The sequence below is a fragment of the Desmodus rotundus genome, chromosome 7, assembly GCF_022682495.2.
Source record: "Desmodus rotundus isolate HL8 chromosome 7, HLdesRot8A.1, whole genome shotgun sequence".
NCBI lineage: Eukaryota > Metazoa > Chordata > Mammalia > Chiroptera > Phyllostomidae > Desmodus > Desmodus rotundus.
Genome location: NC_071393.1, coordinates 50,920,391 through 50,947,253, shown reverse-complemented (window position 1 = coordinate 50,947,253; position 26,863 = coordinate 50,920,391). Strand labels below are relative to the sequence as shown.

General features: G+C 41.6%; 1 long non-coding RNA gene across 1 annotated transcript in view; it reads right to left on the bottom strand.

Annotated features, from left to right (window-relative positions):
* Positions 1-14,663: 14,663 nt before the first annotated feature.
* LOC139441038 (uncharacterized) overlaps positions 14,664-26,863 on the bottom strand; it is a 43,233-nt gene continuing 31,033 nt past the window's right edge. The window contains exon 3 of the long non-coding RNA XR_011651427.1: positions 14,664-15,054. This is a non-coding gene — a long non-coding RNA (uncharacterized lncRNA). The remainder of the gene's footprint in view (positions 15,055-26,863) is intronic.

The following is a 26,863-nucleotide window of genomic DNA, read 5'->3' as shown; positions in this document are numbered from 1 at the left end:
TGTGAGCTCAGGCACGGAGGGGACTGCAAAGCTTTTTAGGCATTTGTATATCAGGAAGTAGACGAGGCTTTGGAGAGAGATTTGCAAAGCTGCAAATGTTCCTCACTGTTCATAGTCGTAAAAGGATCTTCCTGTGGTTAACCTTAAGGGATTATTAGTGTTTACTATAACTCTAGAGGGACTGCCCATAAATTTGGCTTTTCAACTTACCCATAAAGCAGCTATTGGGACAAGCTAGCAACAGCCATTTCCATTGTTTAGTTAAGGTGCAGCACCCTTAAATCCCCAGGGAACAGACTAGTAAAAAACCTCTGCTGTTGCTGGCCATGTGCTCCACTTTTAGGCTCTCAGAATCCCTCTTCCCCACCCACCCCAGAGCCCTGCCCCTTTGCCTTGGCATGGTCCAGAGGGCATCCTTCATCCCACCCACCTAGGCCACGAGGGCTGGGGAGAACTGAGTGGAGGAGTAATCAAACCACAGAGGCTCCAGAATAGATTCTACTTAGAAGTGAAGGGTCAGATAAACCCCCCCTTTTTACTATATATCTTCATTGTACATGGCCTAAAAACTTGTTCCAAGGGTCAGGAAATGCAGGCTAGTAGCAGAACTGAGAAAGAAGGTAGAGGTACTTTATGGTGGGCGTTACGGCTGCTCGCTGATAGTTCCAAGCCCCTCTTCTTCCATGTGCTCTGGAGGGCTGCTCCTTCCCACTCCCTCAAAGCAAGTGACTCTGTGGCTTGTTTTGGCAAATGAAATATGAGTGAAAGTGAAGACTATCACTTCTGTGTGGAAACATTTAAGAGTCGTGTAAGATTCTCCATGCCCGTTGTCCCGTGTGGAAGCACATGTTAACGTCACAAGGCCACAAGACCAAAGTAAGCAGGAATGTTGAGCATGCCCCCCACACCCCGCCACCACACACAGGATGGCCACCTAGACAGCCAATGGGTCTGCAAAGAACTTTGTGTGAGAAATAAACCTCTGTGGTTTAAGCCACTGATTTTCCTGTAGTTGAGTGTTACTACAGCATGTCTGGGCTCTCCTGCCCAGTACATGCCTTCATGCCGCTGTAAATGCAGTCTTTTCATCTGAACATCATTCTCCCTGACGAGGGAGACAGATTCATATTTCTCTCTGATCTCCATAAACATTACAACAACAACCTAAACATTTGACGTACCCCTACTCTGATCTCTCTTGCTCTAAAAATACTTTCCTTAGTCTGAAAATTAACTTCCCTTTTAGCTGTCTTGAGTACTTTTTGTCAGACTTGCCTCACTTGGGACATTAACACGTCCAGCCCTGCCATTACGTATCTGGGCCACCCTCTTAGGTTTTCTCCTAATGTTATGTCTCTTCCCCACACATGCGCACTGTCCATCAATGGTACATGTTTTTCACAAGTCTGGACTCGTTAGGGTTTCCTTGTGAGCTTCCTGTTATTCTTCCACACCAGAATCATGTAAAATTGCACTTTTGAGCACTCTCAGCATTCTTAAACGGACTTCCCTTCTGCAGCTTCCTGTGATGGAGCTATGTCTGTTTTACCTTGTTCTTTAAAACCAGTTTCCCACAAGTCCAGGACCGTGGTTTCCCAGCTGCGTGCTAGGGTACACCGGACACTACTGTAAACTCACAGGCTTGCTGCAGAATATTTTAAACTTCTGAGGAAAACTCAGGGATATCAAATACATATCAGACATTGTAGGAACTACTAGCTGAAGATTGCTTTACATTTTGTGAGCATCGTGTCTTTGCAAAGTTGGATTTCAAGTGATTACTCTCATAAAAAGTACATACCATATGAAAATTAATACAGAGCAGAAAGTGAGGGTGGTAGTAGTGCCATATCTGAATCCAGAGTTTGGAAAGTTGTACAGTGGTGAGCAGGGATACCCATTTAATAACCATCAGTTACTTAAGAAAAAAATAAAAAGATCATTAATATTTCAATTAATATTTTATTTTATTTTTATTTTTTAAATTTTTATTCAGTTACCAACAGTATGGGAAAACATATTTGCCAATGATACCTCAGACAAGGGTCTGATCTCCAAAATATATAAAGAACTCACACTCTCCACTCCAGGAAGACAAACAACCCAATTAAAAAATGGGCAAGGGACTTGAACAGACACTTCTCCAAGGAGGACATACAGAGGGCCCAGAGACACATGAAAAGATGCTCAGCATCACTAGCCATCAGAGAGATGCAAATTAAAACCACAATGAGGTACCATCTCAATTAATATTTTAAAAACAGCTCTAAGTTGGTAGAACATAAATACTTCCTTAAGTTGTTCGGCCCTAACCATTTATAAGACATGAAATTGTCCGGTATCCCTGAGACGTTGAGATCATCATGAACTGAAGAAATGTGAGAACTTCCGGTCTAGGAACCGTCCAACCATACTCAAAATCTTGTCCTAGTGCGTCCTCAAAACCACATGGTTCTCTCTCTTCAATAAATGGTGTTGGGAAAACTGGATACCCACATAATAAAGAGTGATGTTCATCTCTTACCTCACACCATATACAAAAATTAACGCAAAGTGTATCAAAGATCTAAGTATTAGACCTAACTAGACCTGTAAAACCCTTAGAAGAAAATGTAAGTGTAATTCTTCATGACCTTGGAGTTAACAATGGTTTGTTAGCTATGACATGAAAAGCATGCGCAGAAAAACAGTGATAGACAAATTGAACTTTGTCAAAATTTTGTGCATCTATCAAGAAAGTGAAAAGACAGCCCACAGAATGAGAGAAAATAGTTGCAAACATATCTCTGATAAGGGTCTAGTATCAAAAATATATAAAGAATTCCTGTAACTCGAACAAAAAGACAACCTAATTTTAAAATGGTGGGGGGGAGGATTTAAATAGCTATTTCTCCCAAAATATACACATAGCCAGGTAACAAGCAATGAAAAGATAGTTATATCATTAGTCATTAGGAAAATTCATGTCAAAACCTAATGAAATACCACTTCACAATCACAGGTTGGCCATAATAAAAGATAGAAAATAACAAGTGTTGGAAAAGATATGGAGAAACTGGACATTGAATACTTTTTCATTGCTGCTAAGGAAAACATGTAGAGTGGTATAGCCACTGTGGAAAACAGTTTAGCAGCTCCTCAACAAATGAAATGTAGAATTACCAAGTCATAGAGCAATTCCACTCCTTGATATATACCCAAAAGAAGATAAAACAGGTATGAAAACAAATACTAGTACACAAACATTTATAGCAGTACTATTCACAATAGTCAAAAGGTAGAAGCAACCCAAAAGTCCATTGATGATGAATGGATAAACAAATGTGGTGTATCCATGCAATGGGATATTATTCAGACATAAAAGGGAATGAAGTACTGATCCATGAATAGATGTAGATGAATCTTGAAAAGTTCATGCTATGTGAAATGAGCCAGACGCAAAAGGCCACATATTGTACACTTCCATTTATAGGAAATATCCAGCATAGGTATATCCACAAGAACAGAAAGCAGACTAGTGGTTGCCAGGGGCTGAAGAAGAAAGAATAGGGAGTGTTTAATGGATACAGGGTTTATTTTGGGAGTGTTAAAAATTTCTTGTAACTAGATTGAGGTGATGGTTGCACAATATCATGAATGAACTAACTCCTTACTGTATTATATATTTTAAATGGATTATGGTTTATTTTATGTTATGTGAATTTTATCTCACTGAAATATATACATATATATACTTTGACTCTGCTATCTAGATGTTACCAGAAGTAAAGACTAATGTCTCTAAACCAAAGTAGTTATCTCCTTGGCAGATGTGTTATATTATCGTGTGGCTTATTGCCAACCATTCCCTACCACTGGTCCAATCATTTCACGACCTGTGAATTCTACTGATTCATCATCCTGAAATATTTGACTGGAAAGTACACTGCTTAAAACTAGAAATTCTATGTGCATTTTATTGAGAATTTTTTTCAGTGCCCATAGTGGGTGGTTGCTAAAATCTGCTTTGAAAATTTGCTGGCTAAAATCATTATGGCCTTATGCAATAGCTTAGAACTTTGGAGCTCAATCACCTGTTTCTCAGAGCAGGCCCAGGTCTGCTTCTTAGGGCTATTTCTGACCCTGCCCATAATCTGTCTCTCATCCCACTGCCAAGATAAGGGGTCTTTTGCTTAGACCCCTTCATTTTCAAAGGATCTTAACTCTCCTGGTGACAAAAGCTAGTGACAGCCTTTTCTTTAATTAACAATTTAAAACATTCACCCTTTGGGTTATTGCCAGAAATTAAAATTTTGAACTCTCTGCTCTCCAACACTTATCCAAAGTTTCAGGAAGCATTTATAGGAGCTGGCTTGAAAGGACAGCCAGACATTTCTGTAGATACTTTTAGATTTTACCTTAAGATTCTGCCGGATCATGTGAGTCTCGTGCTTTTTGTAGAAGTGTGGATCTGTGCTTTGGCCTACTCAGAAGGGTTTTACAAGAGACTCACTTTTAAATCTAGTGGGGCTGTGGTTGAGAAACCAGCCTTCATGACTGAGTTCCCTCTGTAGAAGTCTTTCAGGTACAAGGAAAATATGTACTTCCACTCATGACCTAGCTTGTTGGTAGCTAGTGGCAAGTATGAATCTCGAAGCTCAGCATATCTTCCCCTTTACACTGAATTATCAAAAATGTCAAAGCCGAATTTGTGACTCACCCATAGCAACTATCAAGATCTTTGGATATACATTTCCTGTTATTAATATTTTGATTTTCCTGACCATTTATTTGCTGTAGGCTCCTTTAATTATTTATTTTTTTTACCATTTTATTGTATTTGTACATATATTAAATTGTTCATAGAACAAACCTTGGTCATTAATAAAATACAATAACCATCTTAACTCCAGTTCCATCTCTTCCTTGCCTAACCACATATTTCATTTGACTTTTCAGAACATTTTTTATTGAGCCTAATAAAGAATTAATAATGATAGTGATGATGATGACAACAACAATTATTGATTGGTAGATTCTATGCCCAAGACTCTTGACATAAAACATGTCTCATTTAATTTTCATGACTACACCTTAAGGCAGGTATTATTTCCCTATTTTACAAAAAGGAGACCAAGACATGGAAGATTTAAAGTATTTGTCCAAAGGTAACATTAGCAAATGACAGGTTGAGGACCGAATACTCAAAAGCCCCCATTCTTTTCTCCGTTCCAGTCCATCCACTCTGTGGGATGATGCTCTTTTACTTTTTTATAGGAATCATCATTCTGCCCTGACTGGTGTGGCTCAGTGGATTGAGTACCAAAAGAGTCTCCGGTTCAATTCCCAGTCAGGGCCCATGCCTGTGTTGCAGGCTAGGTCCCCAGTAGGGGGCGCTTAAGAGACAACCACACATTGATGTTTCTCTCCCTCTTTCTCCCTCCCTTCTCCTCTATAAAAATAAAATAAATAAAATAAAATAAAAAGAATCACCCTTCTGTGTGTTTGAGCTGATACAATGACATGTACCAATAAAAACCCAATGGTTTATTTCTTCATTAGGGATGGGAACATGGGGTGGGTGGGATCTCTTAGTCATTTAATGGGTTATTGTCCTGCTTAGCTAAGTGATTGAGCAGAGCTCCACAATCATTCTCTCTCCCCTTTACAGAAGTGGACGTTAGAGCTTAGACTGCAGGTAGAGATGGAGGTAAAAGAAGGAAGCAGATATATCTAAAAAAGGATGTTTTACTGGATTCCCAACACAGGGCTAAAGAACGAGAAAGGAACTGGTGGTTGTGTCTTCATTAGCTTGTAGGATTAGCTAATTTGGTTAAATTTTGGTGGAGTAACAAACAGAAAGCTGTATTTTAGTATTCTCTAAAGTTAGGTTTATTGAGGAATAATTTATATACAATAAAATTTACTTTTAGTGTAGCACTGGATGAGTTTTGATAAATGTGTCCGGTCATCATGGTCCAGATGCAGAGTACTTCCATCATTTCACAAAATTTTCCTTCTGCTCCTTTGCAGTCAATCTCTTCCACCTGACCCCCTCGTCCTTGGCAACTATATAGTGTTGCCTATTCTAGAATATCATATACATGGAATTGTACAGTGTGTGTAGTCTTTTGTGTCTGCCTTCTTTTACTTAGCAGAATGCTTTTGGAATTCATGTATGTTATTGCATGTATCATAGTCCATTCCTTTTTACTTCTGAGTAGAATTCTATTGTGGGTAGAATTCACATACCTGGAAGTACCAAAACTCTCTTACCCCTCACTACTTGATGAACATTTGGTTTGTGGCTTTTATGAATAAAGTTGACGTGAATATTTGCCTGCAGGTGCTTATGGGAAAATATCCAGGAATGGGATTGTTGGGTTGCATACGTGGATGATTTACTGTAAGAAACTACCAAACTGCTTTTCTTTCTTTTTTTTTTCTAAAGATTTTATTTATTTACTTCTTGACAGAGGGGAAGGGAGCGAGAAGGAGAGGAAGAGAAACACCAGTGTGCGGTTGCCTCTCACACGCCCCCCACCTGGCCTGCAACCAAGGCACATACCCTGACTGGGAATCGAACTGAAGACCCTCCAGGCCGCAGGCTGGTGCCCAGTCCACGAGCCACACCAGCCAGAGCACCAAGCTGTTTTTCAAAGTGGGTATACCATTTTGTGTTCACACCAGCGATGGATAAGATTTGTAGTCACACCATGTTTTCATCTGCACTTGCTATTTTCAATCTTTAAAATCTTAACCATTCTAGTGTCTTATTGTGATTGTAATAACTTATAAAACTGTCTTATTGTGATTTTAATTTGTATTTCCCTAAACAAAAATGATATTAAGTACAATTTATAGCTCTTCTTTTGGTGAAGCATGTGTTGAAATCTTTTTGCATTTTTATCGGATAATTTGTCTTTTCATTATTGACTTGTAAGTACTCTCTATATTTGGGATACAAGTCCCTCATCAGATTTGTGTTTTGAACATATTTTCTCGTAATTTGTGGTTGTCTTTTTCTTTTTCTTAATATTGTCTTTTAAATGGGAGTTTTTAATTTTGATTAAATCCTTTATAGTTTTTGTTCTTAAATGTAGAGCTATGATCCATTTCAAGATAATTTTGTAATCTGGTAATAGGTAAAGGTAGAAATTCATTTCTTTTTACATGTGGACATTTAATTATTTCAATTGTTCAGTACAATTTATTAAAAATCTGTCCTTTCTCTCATTCAATGACTTTGGCACCTTTGTCAAAAGTCAATGGACCATATGTGCACGGATCTATCTATCTATCTATCTATCTATCTATCTATCATCTACCTATCATCCATCTATCACCCATCTATCATCTATCTATCATCTATCTATCTATCATCCATCTATCATCTATCTATCATCTATCTATCATCTATCTATCATCTACCTATCTATCTGTCATCTTCTTACATCAATACCATATTATCTTTATTTATATTAGACATCAATATCAGGATGTCTGTAACAATACAGTAAGTCTCAAAGTCAGGAATTATGGATCCCACATCTTTGTCTCTCATTTTCAAAACTGTTTTGGAGGTTGTAGATCCTTTGTATTCCCAGATGAATTCTAGAATCTGTTTTTTAATTTCTAAAAAAATCCAGTCTCCTGATTTGTTTTAGTATGCGTTGAATCTATTGATCAATCTGGGGAAGAGTTGATATCTTAAAAATATTGAGAACTCCAATCCATAAACTCAGTGTATAACTCTATTTATCTAGCTCTTCTCTGAGTTTTCTTAGCATAAAAGTCTTGTAAATAGTTTGTTAAATTTATCTCTCAGTATTTCATGTTGATGCTGTCATAAATTATATTTGTACTTCAATTTCCAATTGTTAATTGATAGTACATAGAAATATAATTCGTATTTATAATGACTTTGTATCCTTTCACTTGCTAAACTCACATAGAGGGTCAGTAATTGTTATACTTCTTTTGGAATTTTCTATGTAGATGATCATGTCCTCTATGAACGTAGTTTTGCTAGTTTCTTTCTAAAATATATGACTCATTTACTTTTCTTGCCTTATTGCATTGACTAGGGCTGCTGGTATAACCTTGACTAGAAGTGGGGAGAGAAGACATCCCTGCTCTCTTCCAAGCTTGAGGGGTAAAGCATTCAGTCTCCCGCCATTAAGCATGATGTTAACTGTGGGCTCTTATTGATGCCTTTTTTCAGGTTGGACATTTCCTTCTATTGCAAGATTATTTAAAGTTTTATCATGAATGGACTTTGTAAAATGTTTTTTCCCCTGCATCTTTTCAGATGATAGTATAATTTTTCTTTTTAAGTTTGTTGATAATGGTGAATTACATTCATTGATTCTCAAATATGGAACCAATCTTATATTTACATGATAAATTCACTTTATTTACAGATTTGATGTATTATCATTTGTATATATTACTGGATTCTATTTACTAATATTCTATGGAGGATTTTACACATACGATAATGAGGGTTATTGTTTATTATATTTCTTGTAATGTTCTTGTCTGATTTAGGCATCAGAATAATATTTGTCTCATATAATTAGTTGGAGAGTATTTTTTCCTCTTCTATTTTCTGGAAGACTTTGTGAAAACTGCGTTTTTAAACTCACGTATTACTATTCATTTTGTCCCTGAACTGCCATCCTTATCACGGGTCTTTTGTACATGATTCTTAGAAGTATTTTAAAATTGTCTTTGCTGAACTAAAAAGACAAGGATTTTCTACACACAGGAGGGCTTCCAATGCCCTGAAAAGGTCACATGTGTGTCTGTGTTTGTGTGCTTCTTTCCAAGAATTATTGTATGACATGAGAGACCCTCTTTCACCATTCAGCCTTTCTTTTCATAGTGGGAAAGGAACTCAGGGAGGAAGGCCATATATACATGTGACATTTTCTTTGGAGATTTACTGGGGAGCATATTACATGGGAGCCCAGCTGTTACAGAACAGACCCGCGGGTGGTGGTGAATGATATACTATTACCAAAAGGACCCTCCCTTTTTCTCTGGTGGTCCCCCCCCACTAGGTTCACTTTGCCTGCCACCAGAGGAAAGACGTCTCTCAATGCCAGAGATTGGTGAAAAGGAAAGGAATTATTTATTTAAAAGCTATACAGACTTAGAGTAATGACTTAATGTCTTCATTAAAATACTAAAGTCCTTTAGCATACCCACAGATAGACAGTCCTTCCCTCTCCCTCTGTCCAGTTGGGGTACCGTATCTCAGGAAAGAAGTAGAAGTCTGTGGTTCAGGCTCCCGGCACCATCAGCTGTGTCACCGCCATGATCTCCAGTTAATCCAAAGCCATGCGGCACCTTCTCATGGCCCACCAGCAAGAGTCCTTTCACACCTTTTCTTCCAGGCAAAGTCTCTCCTGCTTCCTAGGCCATGTAGCAAAAGGAGCAACCCAAAGCCACGTGGTCCTGACTCTCGCCCAAGCCGTATGGTCCTCTTTTACTCCCCCGAAGTCACGTGGCCCTCCCTCGGCATGGGTGCCGCACCTGGATTTAAATCCCAGCTCCAATCTTCATCTGCTGCCCCATTTCTGACTCTTCCCACAATCAGTTACACCTGCCAGCATTCCCATATTCTTCCAGCTTTACTGGGCTGCCATAGTAAGTCTGGGCAGGTGTGGCCCCATGCCATGGAGCCAGTCTTCTCCAAGCTCTCATGCAGGCGCTGTAACCAGGGGGAGTTGCCTCCCAGTTACATCTTGGGTGGAAGTCACTTCCATCCCCCTGGCTCAAAGCATGGCCACAGCTATTTAACATATCCATGAAACCAGTTAAAGGTTATAGATATTCTAAATGACCATGCCAGATGTTAGCTGCACAGCTGTTGCTATGCAAAACAGCTCTCAATGGCCCTGCTCTATGTGTCCCATCTCCAAGCTCAGGCTTGTGGGGGTGAGGACATCCTATATATATTTTTCTAATATTTCCTGGACACCTTGAGTTCTAGACCCCATTACAAATCCCTATTTGCGCCCCCCCCTCTTGGCTGCACCCTGTTACACAGCTGTAGGAGGAAAATGAACTACACAAAGCTATTTTCATCCTTGCTTAATGAAGATGGAGAGCAATGATGAGAGTCAGCAAGAACATACACCTTCAAGGCTCTTTACTGGTGTATGTCTAACTCATCTTTAGTACCGGACCAGCACAGCTTTGGGGTTGTTCAGGCCATGGAAGGGGAATTTGCCAGCAAATGAGAAGATTTGGTGTCCAGTTCCTGAGTTGCTGTCATCTGAGTGTAAGAAAGAGAGTCTTGCCAGAGCAACGGGATCTGGATCCATCCAACTTTACCAGTAAACAGTGGGCTGTATCCCTACTCTCTGACATAGTGGTGGGGGTATTGCTCTCCCCCACACACGGCAGTCTAGGCTCTGACCCTGGCTGGTTCCCTCCCTGCCCCCAAGGAAAGACAGTCTTTATCTGGAAGATCTGCTTAGTGAAGGACAACTGTAGCTTCCAGGGAACAGATGGTACAATGTCTCAAATTATGATAACTTGAGATAACAATAAACAAAGTATTTGCAAAAGGGTGGACAAGACAGATGAATACTACTCCATGACTAGTAATAGCGAGGTTCCATTACTACCCCAAGTCTGAAAAGAAGAGGGGAGGACACAGTTTCCAGAATCTGAATGGAGCAAACTGGATGAGGAGGGGCTCCTGGTAAGAGCTGCAGCCCCACAGGACAGGGGCCAAGGAACAATACCCCCATCCGTGTTCTACACTGGCCATACGAAAAGGGAAACCAGAGGTCCAAGGATCCTGTTGATGTGGTCCACACAGGTGAGCCTGCTGGGGCCCAGAGCAGGGTGGAAGAGAGCTGGGAGTGGATCTGGAGGGACAACGGGAAGACACTTGATGGATAGCTGTGGCCCAGAGTCTTTCCCATACTCCCAGCCCCTCGTCACTGGGGACATGTGTCTCTCCATCCCCTTCTTGGCATCTGTTTCCAGGAGGAAAACCTCTGGGGTCACCATCTCTGGAGTGGAACCAAAGAGCCCATCACTGGGATCTGGCTCTTGCCACAGCAGCTGGGCCACCAGGTAAGGCAGATTGGAAGTAGCCAGAAGCCACGATCTTTCCCCCAAAAGAAAAACAAAACAAAACAAAACGAAAAAACAGGCCTTGGAAAAACCTAAATGGCTGTGAGCAAAGTTCAGCCCTGCTCATTCCTGTTAATATCCTCTGGCAGCCAGGGGCACTGAACGCAAGCAGAAGTCAGGAAAATTCCAAGAAGCTTACACTAAAAATAAATAGCTTTTTCTTACAAGATGACCAGCCACTAATTTGGCTGCAGTACTTCTGTCGGAGGAGGGACCCTTTGGCTACAGAATATGAATTAAAAAACTAAGCTCAGTCCAAAGTGGCAATTAAGGGCTTTACTCAATCATAATAAACCCCGGTCTTCCCTTCCTGAGCAAGCTCCACATCTCGCTGCCAGAGCAAACCTGTCAGCTCGTTCCTGGCTTCCTTCTTAAAACAGAGCAGAGCCACTTCACTCCACAGAACAAATGCTCCCAGCCTGCTCTTTCCAGGCCCCCTGTGTCACCGCAGCAGCTCTCGGGGTCCCTTAACAGTGGTGATGTGGACTGACAGACCCCAAGTGTCCATCATCTTCTGGCCTCACCCAGCTTCCACTAAGGCCGTGCAGCCTGGTGGGTAAAGACACAGGCTTTATCACCCCAGTCATGGTGTTTGCAGGAGCAGAGCAAAAATCTATACTTTCCCTTCATGGCATTTATCAAAACTTGCAATTTTACATGTAATTGTGACAAACATCTTTATCCCGAGTGAATTCACTGCCTCTCCCCCTCCCTCCACTCTGCCCCTAAAGAAAACCCTGGCACCACCCACTTGGTGCCCTCTGGTCTCTTCCATCTTGGGATCAGTGTGGGGGGGGTGCTGTGAAGCTGGAACAGGAGCCACAAGGTGAAATGCTTGCAGGGACAAGGCAGAGATGCCGCAGGTAACAGGATCAGCGCAGAAGCTGCTGAGCATGGGTACATGAGAAGCAAAAGGTGGCAGATCTCTGAAGTCAGCTCAGCCAACTGTTGCCAGGCCAGAATGCAGCCCCCTTGGAGCCAGATCGAATCACGTTTCAAGTCAAGTCCAAACTTTGGATTTCTGTACAAAATTTTTTGATTGTTACAGAAGTGAGAGAAAACAACCTACAGGCCCATGTGGCCCTTGCTGGCCAGTATGTGACTCCTGGGCACGATGATGCCCATTGGGAAGAAACAGGAGCAAGGTGGGGTGACAGCAGGGTGACAAGCTAGAGTTAAAAGAGTCCCAGGTGGGGAGCTGAGAGGGAATTAGGAGGAGCAGCTGCCAATGGTGAGGAGGATTTTGAAAGTGGCTGAAATGGAGAAAGGTGATTTTAAAGATGTTTTGCTATTCATTAAGAATGGACTCTGATGTCCCTTAGAGCAAGGGACATAAAGGAAAGAATAAACAAATGGGACCTCATCAAATTAAAAAGCTTCTGCATGGCTAAAAAAACAGCATTAAAATGAAAAGAGAGCCAACAGTATGGGAAAACATATTTGCCAATAATACCGCAGACAAGGGTTTGAGCTCCTAAATATATAAAGAATTCACACGACTCCACTCCAGGAAGACAAACAACCCAATTAAAAAATGGGCAAAACACTTGAATAGACACTTCTCCAAGGAGGACATACAGAGGGCCCAGACACATAGGAAAAGATGCTCAGCATCACTAGCCATCAGAGAGATGCAAATTAAAACCACAATGTGATACCACCTCACTCCTGTCAGAATGGCCATCATAAAAAAATCAACAACAAGTGCTGGCGAGGTTGTGGAGAAAAGGGAACCCTACTGCACCGTTGGTGGGAATGAAGACTGGTGCAGCCACTGTGGAAAACAGTATGCAATTTCCTCAGAAAACAAAAAATGGAACTGCCCTTTGACCCAGCAATTCCACTGCTGGGATTATATCCTAAGTGCCCTGAAACACCAATCCAAAAGAACCTATGCACCCCAATGTTCATAGCAACACAATTTACAATAGCCAAGTGTTGGAAGCAACCTAAGTGCCCATCAGTAAATGAATGAATAAAAAAACTGTGGTACATTTACATAATGAAATACTATGCAGCAGAGAGAAAGAAGGAACTTATACCCTTTGCGACAGCATGGATGGAACAGGAGAGCATTATGCTAAGTGAAATAAGCCAGGTGGTGATGGACAAATACCATATGATCTCACCTTTAACTGGAATATAATCAACAAAAGAAAAAAGCAAACAAAATATAACCAGAGACATACAAATTAAGAACAATTTGACAGTAACCAGAGGGGAGGGAGAGGGGAGAAGGGATAGTGGGGAGAAGGGCTTTCAGGAAGTACATGGACACATGGACAAAACTGGGGGGGAGGATGGAGGCAAGGCAAGGAGGTAGGTTTGGCTGGGGTGGAGGGGAGAATTGGTTGGGGGAAAATGCAGACAACTGTAATTGAACAACAAGAAAATAATTATTTTTTTAAAAATGGACTCCACATTTGGATGTTACCTCAAGAGATTAAATAAAGATTTTAATTCTTTCCATCATTCTTTGATTGGCAGACTGAGTGGTTCTGAGTTGACTTGTCATGCAGAACCATGAGGCTGCTTTAGTCATCACTGAAGATGACTCCCACTCGAGTATTGTGGGCTGTGTCCATCTCACTGTGAGCCACAGTGTAGGCAGGCGGAGGGCTATTTTGCTTCCCACTGTTCATTGCGTGAATGCTTCTGCCTTAGTGCTGCTTCTTTATGAGACGTAAAAATTTAGTTTAAATTCTCCTTCATTTTCCCCAGCCAATCAACATAACCAATCATGATAAAATAAATAAAGTGGGAGAAAGCTGAAAAGCCACCAGTTGAGAAAGATAGAGTGGACTGCTCCTGAAGCTGCAACCTGACGCCAGGGAGGCTGGTGTTCTGGGGACAGGAAATAGCCCGAAGAAAACGTACTTGCCACCATTGCCTGAACCAGCAGGACTCACAGAGGGGAAGCTTTACTCTCCTTCCTTCACCCTTAGGTATTAGTTGTCTGTGCTGTGTGAAAAACTAGGGTAGTCCCCGTTAGCTGCAGGGCGTGTGTTCCAAGGCCTCCAGTGGCTGTCTGGAACCAAGGATAGTGCCCAACTCCTTCTATACTGTGTTATCCTGTGCATAATCCCTACAATAAGGTTTAATTTATAAATTAGACACAGTAAGAGAATAGAACAATCCCTAATAATATAATAGAATAATTACAACAATATGCTGTAATAAAAATTATGTAAATATAGTCTGTCTCGCTCTCAAAATACCTTATTGTACTGAACTTACCTTTTCACTTCAAGGAAGCACCTGACAGCTTCCCTTTGGCACGTCCAAATTGCCAGCATCATACTCTTGGACTTTGGGGTCTCTGTTAAGTAAACTACTGGTTACTTGAACACAAGCACTGCCACACCGTGACAGCAGTTCTGATAGCCCAGACAGCTGCCACTAAGTGACTACAAGGCGGGGAGCATATCCAATGAGGATACACTGAATCAAGGGGTGATTCGTGTTCGGGGCAGGACAGAGCAAGGTGGTACAGGACTGCATTATGCTACTCAGAACAGCATGCAACGTAAAACTCACGAATTGTTTATTTTTGGAATTTTCCATTTGATACTTTCAGACCACGGTTGACTGTGAGTAACTGGTACTGTGGGAAGTGAAGCTGCGGATAAGGAAGGACCACCATACTCCAAAATTTAGGGATCTAAGACAATAGTTACTATCTTGCTTTCTGAGTGTTAGGAATCCAGGAGCACCACAGCCGGGCTTTAGGTCTTTCACAAGGCTGCAGTCAACCTCTGGGCAAAGGCCGCAGTCACCTCAGTGCTCCACCCGGGGAGGGGCCACTTCCAAGCTGACCCTCCTGGCGGCTGGCAGACCTCAGGTCCTCGCTGGCTGTTGGCTGGAAGGCCAAGTGGATCTCTCCATACGGCAGCTCACAGCAGCATGGCACCAGGCTTCCTTCAGAGGGAACCAGTAAGAGAGTGAGTCTTTTTGTAATCTACTATCAATACTGACATCCCATCAAGTTTGCTGTATTTTATTTATTAGAAGCAAGTCACTAAGCTCATCACACAATGAAGGGGAAGGGAACCCACAGGGCTAGAATGCCAGGAGGTAAGGATCCTTGAAAGTTTTAATCTAGCCTTGTTTTTCAGGGTCAACAAAGAGCATGAGTAGTGATATAATGCCCTTATGCCTGTGGACCGAATGCTGGCTCATCCCTTTAGGTAATCAAGGGAATACACATAATTGTCCACATCAACTATCTTCCTAAAGCCAAGCACTGATGTAGTTACGCACATGCACCGTGGACATACACCATGTACATATCTTGGGGAAGTGGAGTTATATTGCAATTTGTTGAGGAGAGTGAGCCTAAAACATAAATCCAGCGAATTTTCTCCACATTCTCCTGTGACCCCTGGGTTTGAATTCTGTTCTGCCTTTTACTAGCTTCTGACTCTCGGCAAGAAACTTCTCTAAAGCTCGATTTCCTCCCCCATTAACTGGGGTTAATAATACAATTCACGTCACTGGGTTTTGGGTGGGACTAAATAAAAATAATTACAAATACGAAGATGCTGCCTGGCACATCATAGGTGTTAAAGAAATCTTGGCATCTATCATTATCATTATTATTCCACCTCTAGTTTTCAATGTAATGTTCTTCTTTCAAACTGTGTGCTCGTAGAGCCTGGTGCACCTCCCCTTATGATGAACTGGTCAGCGCTAACACCTCAAGGATAGTTTTTTCTGGCACCAATGTGTCTAAATTATAATCATAGCTTTTGGAGTTCTGATGCTGATATTTCCATCAGAAGGAAGCATCTCAGGGTTAGAACAGACTATCACATAAGTGTGCAGAGAACAAAATGTTATAGATTGGGAGAAGCAAAGTTGATCTTTTATGTTTCAGATCTTTAATTTTTGTCCGTGTTTGAATGGGTGGAATCCAGACAGAGAAAGGGAATATGCTCTCAGACCTTCTTGCTTGAAGATAGGAGGCCCCAAGTGTTTGAGAAAGATGGCCCACAGACACTTTGCTCACCAAATTTGTACTCTGGAGCTGAGCAGAGTAGAGTGTCTCTCACTGCTTGCCTGAAGCTATGTTAGTTGCATTCCAAATGTTTAGAAATACATGGGATGACATATGAGCGATGAAATGATTGTTGACTTTTCCATGTGCTTTGAGAAGGACTAAGGAAGACAAAGGCACATTTTTTTCCTTTCTCTCTCAACCTTTTTTTTTTTTCCCCTGAGAGGCCGCAGAATTTTGACCCACTTCACATCCGCCTCCTGCCTCTGGTTTTGAAATCTGCAGCCTGATGGCTTGTTTGCTTGTTAGCATGAAAGGCTTGCTCTGGGTCTGGGCTTGCTTGTTAGTAAGGAACCAACAAGCACTGCAGTCCAAAGGTAATCACACAGTGAAATCACTTCCAGATGCCCAACCCCACTCCTGATGGTGAAAGCAGACTTTACAATTGCAGTGGACCAGGTATGCAATGGCTCTCACCCAATCCTATTAGGGTTTTGAACATGCACATGTGTTCTCGTCCTCCTTTTCTTTCTCTCCCCTCTCTCCCTCTTATTTCCTTCTCTCTCATTCCTCGCTTTCTTCAACCTGGGTCAACTTTACTCTGAAGAGCAAAATCAAAGCTGGCTATAACCCAGGCTCAATTCTGCCGTGAGTCCCGAGCTGCTGTTATCCTGGGATCTGTTAGATGATGATAGCTCCCTGTCAGAGCAGCAGCCGCCAGAGACAGAGGGGTAGCTTTCTCTTCCAGCTCCATCCTCACAGCCTGCCCCGGCAAAGTGCAAACGCAAAGACTGTTCTCCAGCAGTGGGCAAAGTTGTGACCAGGGGGATCATCCGGCCTGCAGAAAAGGGGTCCCTACCCATGCGCAGCCCAGAACTGGCGCAGAAATGAAACTGGCCATCAGGGCCAGAACTCACACTGGGCAAACATGTGGGGGTCAGCAGTGACACGGGAGGCTGGGTTTCGGGTCCCTGCACACTGAGATGTGTGAGAGCTTCCCCCACAGGGTTTGAGAAAAGAAAGAAGGAAAGAAGATGGAGGAGAGAAGGAGAGAGTGAGGCCAAAGGAAGAAAAGGACTGAGTACTACAAGAACATTTTTAGAGTTATTTTATTAGAGTACGAATGTCTGAGAAATTATAGAATCCAAAGGCTTTCAAAAGATGAATTCCTCATAGACATGTCAACTTTCCCCCCTCAAAAAGTGAGTACCATGAAATCCAATTTCATGTCCCATCTCAGCTCAATCCCTGAAATAACTTAAGGTGGCAGAATCTTTCCTTCATTCGCTTTTAACGTCCTTCCCCAGTGCTGCAGTGGAAGACGTGGCTGCTTGTGAGAACAGGAATCTGTAGGATCTGATCATACAGATGGAGATAGAGCATGAATGAAACATTTCTACATAGCCAGTAGAAGGGCTTTTTTAAAAACCTCTCTTATTTTGCTTGTGTGTCGTTAGTATACTTATTAAGTTATTACTTCCCTTGTGAATAATTCATTAAATTTTAAATGCAACACAAATGTATTTCTTCCCAGGCAGAATAGCATATAGCTCGCAGTCAACCATTCATTCCCAGATGTTTATATCCACAGGGTCCAAGAACTCCATAAAACTAGGATAATAGCACATTGAAAATATCTGGCCACAACCCATAAAAGAACGTGCATAATAAAACTGCTTCTACCCCCCAAACCCCCTCCAATGCAAACCTTCCAAATGTTTCAAAGTAACTTTCCAAAGGTGTAGTGGGGGTGGATACCCAAGGTTCTATATTCTCACATTACTGAGGTCTGAGTTCAAGATCAAATTGAAGAAATAGAAGTATCCAAACCCTTTAAAAAGCATCTCTTAAAAAAATAAACCTAGAAAAAAATTTTAAATGGCTGGTGAGCCGTTAGCTTTATTATAAAAATAGTAAAAGGGGTATGTATGGGTGTACTTGCCCCCCAAATAATGAATGTACTTTCCAAATGGCAAGATTTTCATCATGTCATTAACATCTCAGCCCCCGTTGCTTCTCCAACCATTTGTTAATGCTGTTTTTATTTCCTTATTTCGTTTTGGAAATACAAATTATTTTATATCAGCCTCTTAAATAGCTACTCTCCTTAAATGCACAATAATTTATGCCAAAGAGCAAAATCCATTCATTTCTGGATTCCTGTTAGAAATAAAAGAGATCCAAAATAGTGACAGGTTAGGTGCCCTATCAGCCAATGTTATCTCGTGGGCCTCATCTGCTTCCTAGGACAGACTTAGGTATATGAAGAAAACTCTGCTTCTGCTTCAAGGGAGGTAATAAGGCAATGATAAGAAACTGGTTGGCACCACACAAATGGAAGGAAGATGTAAAATATGAGGATGTCCATTACATGCCATAGCTACCCAGGGTGGCATGAATAGTAATGTACTCAGGGAGGTGGGAAAAGTGAGGGACTTGAATCTGACACTGGAATAAGGCAGGGACCAGAGAGGAGAGGGGATGTAACCAGTTTTATAGTAGAAAGCAAACTGTATTTGAAGTAAAAAACCTGAGGTCAAGTTAGGCTTTTCCTCTTAGTAATGTGACTTGGGCATAGTTTCCTCATCCATGAAGTTAAGATAATCACTCCTACCTTGGATGGTTGCTGAAGAGACCAAGGGAGCTAAGAGGCTTTGCGAGTTGTGAAGTATCATGAGCATCTGCCTTATCAGAGTGGATAAAATTATATAATGAGTTAGACAGCTGATGAAATGAAAACATCTTAGAATCTAGCCTCATTTTTATTGGTGCCTAATACATGCTTGAGCAATGCTTCCCATCTTATTTCTTTATCTGTTAAATAAGGATCGCAAAGTTGTCTCACGTGGTTGTTGCGTGATCAAATGAGAGACTATGTACACGGGATTTGCAAAGAGTGAGGCCCTCTACAAACTTAAGGTACTGCCCCACCTAGAGGAAATACAACATATGCTCATTGATTTGTTCACTTATTCAACAAGCAGTCTTTGGGCATTAAACTGTGCCAGGCTCTGTCACACCCTATGAATTCTATGGTATACAAGACAGACCTGACCTTGTCCTCATGGAATTTAGTCAAGTTTATTAAATTACTTGCAAAGTGAAATAGGTAAGCCTACTTTTTTGAAACCACCTATTTCACTATATTCCACTACACTTACCAAAACACCAGAGCCAACTAAGTTTGGTAGAAACATACACAGTAAGAAACGAGAAGAGATAGATTCAGTTTCAGATCTTCTTGGGCACATCACTCAACATCTTTGTGGTCCTGTTTTTCCATCTTAAGACTGGGCTGGTACAGGTTCTGTGTGCTTCAAAGGATTTCTCTTAAGATGAGTAGGTAGGTTCCCTTATTGTAAATCTGACAGATTTTTAAAACAACTACAAAATAGACTACTGGATAATTGACCTGATTTCTTCAACAGCCAATGACATGAAGAAGAAAGAAAAAGAAAGCGTACTAAAAGATGCTTGAGAGATATAACAACCAAATAATATGTTGACTTTGGATTAAACAACCATCTGTAACAGACATTTTTTAGAAAATCATGGAAATGTGAATGTTACCTGAGTTTTGGGTGATACCAAGGAAATACTGATCATTTTTGCTAGGTATGATAATAGCAATATGAATTTATAAAAAATGGCCCATGATATTTAGCATATACAATAATGAAATGACTTAACATCTAGACTGCTATAAAGTAAAATATTGAATAAACAAAAAGATGAGTGTAGCCCTGGCTGGTGTGGCTCAGTGGACTGAGCGCCGGCCTGCGAATCAAAGGTCACCCATTTCATTCCCAGTCAGGGCACATGCTTGGGTTGGGAGCCAGGCCCCCAGTAGGTGGGCGCTCGAGGGGAAACCACATATTGGTGTTTCTCTCCCTCTCATTCTCCCTCCCTTTCTCCAAAAATAAATAAATAATTTTTTCAAAACTTGAGTACATAACAAAAGAAAAGAAATAGAAGTTTTCATCAACCACATACAGACACACTTTACAGTCATATCTCAAAGCCAGCATCACTCACCCATTTTCTTCTCTCCTCTGATACACAAAACAGGTTACAAAACTCTTTGATGTGGAAACATTTTACCTAATGACTTGAGCCCATTTTGGGGTGGGAAAAAAAGATGGGAAAGGAAGTTTCCAAACTTATTTCTCTATGATAAGGCTTCATTAAATATTTATGGATTCTAGACCAGAACTAAGTGACTGAGAAAACTTGGGTACCTGTGGCACCGTGCCTGACCTTTGTGTGGTTGCAAAGAGGGGGGCTAACTGGGTAAAGAGGGCTGAAGGTAATCAAATCCCCCCATAAATGATTTGATTTCTTCAGACTCAATAAATCTAAATCAGTAATTTCTGAGTCTACATTTAAGCCAGGCCTAAGTCTCGGCTTAGCTAGAGCAGACTGGCGGCAGACAAAGAGTAACCGGCAGTTTGCAGTGTCTTATATCCTTCACTGCTCGAAGTGTAGTCCTCAGACCCACAAAACTGGCATCTCCTGGAAGCTTGTTGGAGGTGCACTAGGTCAGATCTTACCCCAGAATGACCGAATCAGAATCTACATTTTAACAAGAGTCCCAGCCATTATCTGGCCATTAAAGTCCGAGGATCTAAGGCTTAGATAATCATCAGGAAGAAGTACTGCAAAGAACCACAACATTATCATTTGTGTGCCTGTCCGGAGAAACGAAGCAACGTGCACCAGGAGAACTGAAAACGCCACTCGGTCTCAAAACAGTCACGTAGTGAAAGAGGTTACCTTCCACGTACAGTGTCCCCGAATCATCCTCCACCCGCTGCCACTGACGGTCGGCCGGCGCGATGACTGCCTGACCACCTCGGCGTTGGCTGCGTCCACCCAGGCGTCTTTCTTGCTTTGAATGTTGGAAATCACTGACTCCCCTGAGAGCGTGACAGTACAAAATAGCAACGGCAGTAGCCTCTCAGTGCTTCGTCTCTTTGAAATTTGCAATTTCCCCAGAAATGTTCTTAAAATATTCTGATCTTGACTTGCTCAACCTTTTCTAACGACTCTACTCCCCAGTGGTCAATATTGTGTTTCTTACAAATTCTTTTCTGCATTATCACAGCCTAAGAGCCAGCGAAGGAGGAGACGGGGCTGCAGCAACAATCCCCTGACCGGCTCTGCTACCATTACTACTTTCTCCTTCCCCACCTCTGGGACTTGCCCTCAGCAACACGGCCCTTCCCTGACCGTTAGCCAGCAACTGTGGCCATTGTACTTTCTTACTCTTCACCTGCAAAAGGTATGGCTTTGCTGCGCCAAAGCAGGTTATTGGATTCACTCATTCTGCTGAGATCCACTGTGCAAGCTCAGCATGTTATTCTTTGATGACGTTTATTAGATATTGCCACCAGCAGTCTACTCCGTTTATGGCTGCTTGAAGGACTTTCCCAGTCCTGTTTCTCTGTAATAAAATGCTGTCAAGTGGAATTAATGCCAAGAGTTCAAAACTGAATGATAATAGTGCAAAGCTGATCATTTGTGTTACGGGAAAAAGCACACTCCCCTTTAAAAATGCCTCAAGTCTTTTGTTTTCTGTAGTCCTGGAAACCTGGAGGTTCGAACAGTGAGCATAACAGGAACATCCTAGGTGCCGTAACAGCCCCATAAATATCTCCTCAGCAGAGCTGTGCATCTCCCCCTGGACTTGAGGAGCTTTCTTTGAAGTCACAGGCAGAGGTTGTGCCCGTGGAAGAGGTATGCAACTTATTATCATTATCCACCGTTGCTTTAGGAGCTTTTAAGTAATACTAGATTTACCACATTTTTCTTAATGGCAAATTTCAGTTTCATCTAGAGTTTCTTCTGAAGCCTGAACCAATAAACTGGTTTGTCTTTGTAGTTGATCTGCCACAGTAGTTCCCATATTTTTCTGCCAAGAAGCCCTTTGGAATCAGATTAAATGGGTAACGTGACATTTATAGTGTCAGAGATTAGAACACCTGGAAGGAGGCCCAGAACTTAGTCTCTTGAGGGACCCCTAGTACAAAGCAGACTGGACTTTGTTGGATGGATGGAACTCAGAGCCAGCCTTTTGCCACTGTCCCCTCCTCAGGTCAAGCCTCACCTGGAGCAGCGCCCTTCGGTTGCAGTGCCTAGGACTGCCCACAGGAAGTGCTCAGTAAATATTTCATCTTCCTGATTTGATTTTACTGAGGTGCTCACGCAAAGTTAGTGTGCATGTAAGAGGTTTGCAGTGAATTTCACAGACCAACTGAAAACCTCTGTTGCTTGGTAAGTTTATGCTCTAGCTCTCTTGGTACTTGACAAAGCCATCATTTCCCTCCTATACACACACACACACTTTTTTATTATCATTACAAAATTAAACCATGAAAAAAGTCAGTAACCACAAATAAGCATTCTACTACCTAGGATAACCTGTGTAAAGTTTTTGCTACACTATAGTTCAAATATTTTTCTATATGACTGTATATGAATACACTCTTTTGGACTTTTCAGTAAAGTGTGCCTTGCCGTTCTGCCCAGCCACACTCTATCCAAGGTCCCATTGAGATGATTAAGAAAAGGTTAGTTTTTAAATTCAAACCATTAGAGCAGTATAAAACAAGACCAAGGGTCTTTAATTAGTCAGAATACGAGTGGGGACCCCTAAAAAAAACAGAATTACCTTCTGGAGGTCAGGCCCCTTGTAGTACAGGCTTCCCCCGCTAGGTGAGTGTTCTAGGAACCCATCTGTATCAGTGCACCAGCTGGTGTTGTTGTGAGAGGCTGCATTCGGCCTCAGTGACTTTTTTTTGAAGACTCTTTAAATGTGGTTGCCCATTTCATGATGGGTGATTTACGAGTGCACCTGCCCACACCACACTGAGTGTTCAGCAGTTTTTGACCAAAAATGGCATGACCCCTGTGCCCCATCCTACCTTAGTCACCTGATCTTTCCATGAGTAACTTTTTTTTGTTTCCCCAGATGGAAAAAGTCCCCAAAGGGAAACATTTTACCAATGTGGAAGAGGTGAATCAAAAAATGGCAGAAGCACTAAAAGGCATCAAAATTGACAAGTTCAAAACTGTTTTGAGCAGTGGAAAAAATGTCTCAATAGGTGTATTGCATCAAATGGAGAGTACCTTGAAGGTGACTGAAGTTTAAACATGTGAGAACAAATACACAAGTTTTTATGAATAAGTTCCATTTTGGGGATCCCCCTCGTATTTGGAGAATTCTAATCAATAGAAAAGAAAAGCCATTGGGTAAATGGAGAAGTTACAGTAGAGGCAACAGAAGCCCTAACTCCAGAGATAAAGGCCTTTATCGGGGGATGTTTGCAGGGGAGTCACTCAGGTGATGCTCACTTTGAACTTACCAATCAGCCTGGGATGTTAAAGAATTGCCTTTGGGACACCTGGGATGAGTGTGGCTTGCTCTCTCTCCCTCTGTAAGTGAATGACCATTACAAATAAGAATGACCAGTGAGGCAGCTTTTGTCTTCCAGAGGACTAGGAAATATATCTGAAAGGTCTACCAGTGACTGAATTGGGTGCTAAGAAAAGCAACGCTGAGCTCAAGATAAATCTGGACTCCCACAGCAGCTCAAAAGAGAGACAGAGCCACCAGGAGGGGTAACTCTGAAGGGCTCCCCCAGAGAAAAGCCCTCCTACCTTTGCCCGATTTCAAGAAGCCCCAGCTCAACCACTGACTCACATTGAGAGCATGGAGCCCCAGGCAGTAGTGGAGCCCTGTCCCCAAAGTTCTGAGGGGAAACTGCTCTGAACCCAGTCAAATTTCAGACGTGAGGGCTAAAGAAAGGCCCTCGCAGGCACATCCAAATTCAGTAAGTTTGGCAAACCACACACCCAATAAGAAAAAATTACTTCTGAAATAATCCAGCAAGATCTCAAAATAAGCCAAGAAAGAAGAAAACACAAGACATAGGCAGCTGCAGCTATCGGATATGACCTAGAAAGATTTAGACGTGAAAAGGATAATTAAAACCAATCCCTTACACAGAGGTGTGTGGAAGATTCTTGTATGAGTGACAAAATGACCAAGATAGGGGATTATATTTTCTTCTCTAGGGAGATTTGTATTCATGCGGTAATAACTTTCTGAATGTTCCACATAGTTTTTTTTACTTATTATAGTCAACGTATTGATAAAGGACATAAGACTAACCTATGGTTTAAGAAGACTGTAATCACTATAAATACGAATGCAATTAAATTTCAGCCAAGATAGAGGCATCAGTAGATACATTTTGCCTCCTCGCACAACCAAAAGAAGGACAAAAACAAATTTAAAAGTGAAAATAACCAGAACTGCCAGAAAATTGAACTGTACGGAAGTCAGGCAACCAAGGAGTTAAAGAAGCACTCATCCAGACAGGTGGGGGGGTGGGGCAGGGATGGGCAGCTGGGATGGAGAGGACTTGCAGCAATGAGATGGCTGGCAGACTGGGCGGTCCCACATCTGAGTGCAGATAACCTGGGAGGAACAACTGAGGATCAAGACAGACCTTGCAACCCAGGATTCAAGTGCAGGGAAAGAAAGCCTCAAACACCTGACTAAAAAAACCTATGAGGGGTGAGGTGGCAGGAGAAACTCCCAGCCTCACAGGAGAGTTTGTTGGAGAGACCCACAGAGTCCTAGAACATACACAAACCCATCCACCTGGGAATCAGCACCAGAAGGGCCCAATTTACTTGTGGGTAGTGGGGGAAGTGACTGAAAGCCAGTGAGCTTAGCAAGCAACACTGTTCCCTCTGTGATCCCTTCCCAAGATACAGCACAACAAAGCGAGGTAGGTTGCCCCGCCCTGGCGAATACCTAAGGCTCCACCGCTTACTATATAACAGGCATGCCAAGACAAAAAATATGGCCCAAATGAAAGAACAGATCAAAGCTCCAGAAAAAATACAACTAAATGATAGATACCCAACCTATCAGATGCACAGTTCAAAACACTGGTAATCAGAATGCTCACAGAAATGGCTGAGTGTGGGCGCAAAATAGAGGAAAAAGTGAAGGCTATGAAAAGTGAAATAAAGGAAAAATATACAAGGAACCAACATGAAGGGAAGGAAACTGGGAATCAAATCAATGGTTTGGAGCAGAAGGAAGAAATAAACATTGAACCAGAACAGAATGAAGAAACAAGAATTCAAAAGATGAGGAGAGGCTTAGGAACTTCCAGGACAACTTTAAACATTCCAACATCTGAATCATAGGGGTTCCAGAAGGAGAAGAGGAAGAGCAAGATATTCAAAACTTATTTGAAAAAATAATGAAGGAAAGCTTCCCCAATCTGGAAAAGGAAATAGACTTTCAGGAAGTCCAGGAAGCTCAGAGTGTCCCAAAAAAGTTGGACCCAAGGAAGCACACACCAAGGCACATCAGAATTACATTACCCAAGATTAAAGATAACGAGAGAATCTTAAAAGTAGCAAGAGGAAAGGACACACTTACCTACAAAGGAGTTCCCATCAGACTATCAGCTGATTTCTCAAAAGAAACCTTACAGGCAAGAAGGGGCTGGAAAGAAGTATTTGAAGTCATGAAAGGCAAGGACCTACATCCAAGATTACTCTATCCAGCACAGCTATCATTTAGAATGGAAGGGCAGATAAAGTGCTTCCCAGATAAGGTCAAGTTAAAGGAGTTCATCATCACCAAGCCCTTATATGAAATGTTAAAGGGACTTATCTAAGAAAAAGAAGAAGATCAAAAATACAAACAATAAAATGACAACAAACTCACAATGATCAACAACTGAACCTAAAAACACAAAAACAGAAACAAAAATGAACTTAGTAAACAACTAGAACAGGAACAGATTCACAGACATGGAGATCACATGGAGAGTTATCAGTGGGGAGGGGGAGGGAGGATGATGGGGAAAAGGTACAGGGAATAAGAAGAATAAATGACAGGTATAAAATAGACAGGGGGAAGTTAAGAATAGTATAGGAAATGGAGAAGCCAAAGAACTTACCTGTATGACCCATGGACATGAACTAAGGTGGGGGAATGATGGTGGGAATGGGGGTACAGGGCATAGAGGAATAAAGGGGGGGATAATGGAACAACTGTAATAGCATAATCAATAAAAGATATTTTAAAAACAGATTGCAATCACTATAAAGACGAATGCAGTGATATTGTATTGTATTTTATTATTTATTGATTTTTAGAGAGATATTGATTTGTTGTTCCACTTATTTATGTATTCATTGATTGTTTCTTGTATGTGCCATGACCAGGGATCGAACCTGCAATCTTGGCACATTGGGATGACTTTAACCAACTGAGCTACCTGGCCATGGCTCAGACTAATGCAATTTAGAAAAGAGGAATGAAAAGCAGAGGGAGAAAATGAAAGCCATTCAAGTTCCAAAGTCCTCACATTTTGTACCTAGAGGCCAATGTATGAGGCCTGAATTCAATAAATATAAGAAATAAAAAGATATTTATGTTTTTCTAAGTTACAATGATAACTGCTGTAACTAAAGCAGAACTAGAAACTATTAGCAGGGTCAGGGGGACAGTGAGGATCAGGGTAAGGGAGAATTTAGTCTTTATTTTACTTAACCATGTGCATGCTTTACCTTTATAGTTACACATCTTGAACATCTTTCCAGGTGTAACTCAAATGTTACCAGCCTGTGTTTATAATTGAGATCACATTTATATTTATGCCCACATTGTGATGGTTCAGAGTCTTCATTACCCATTTG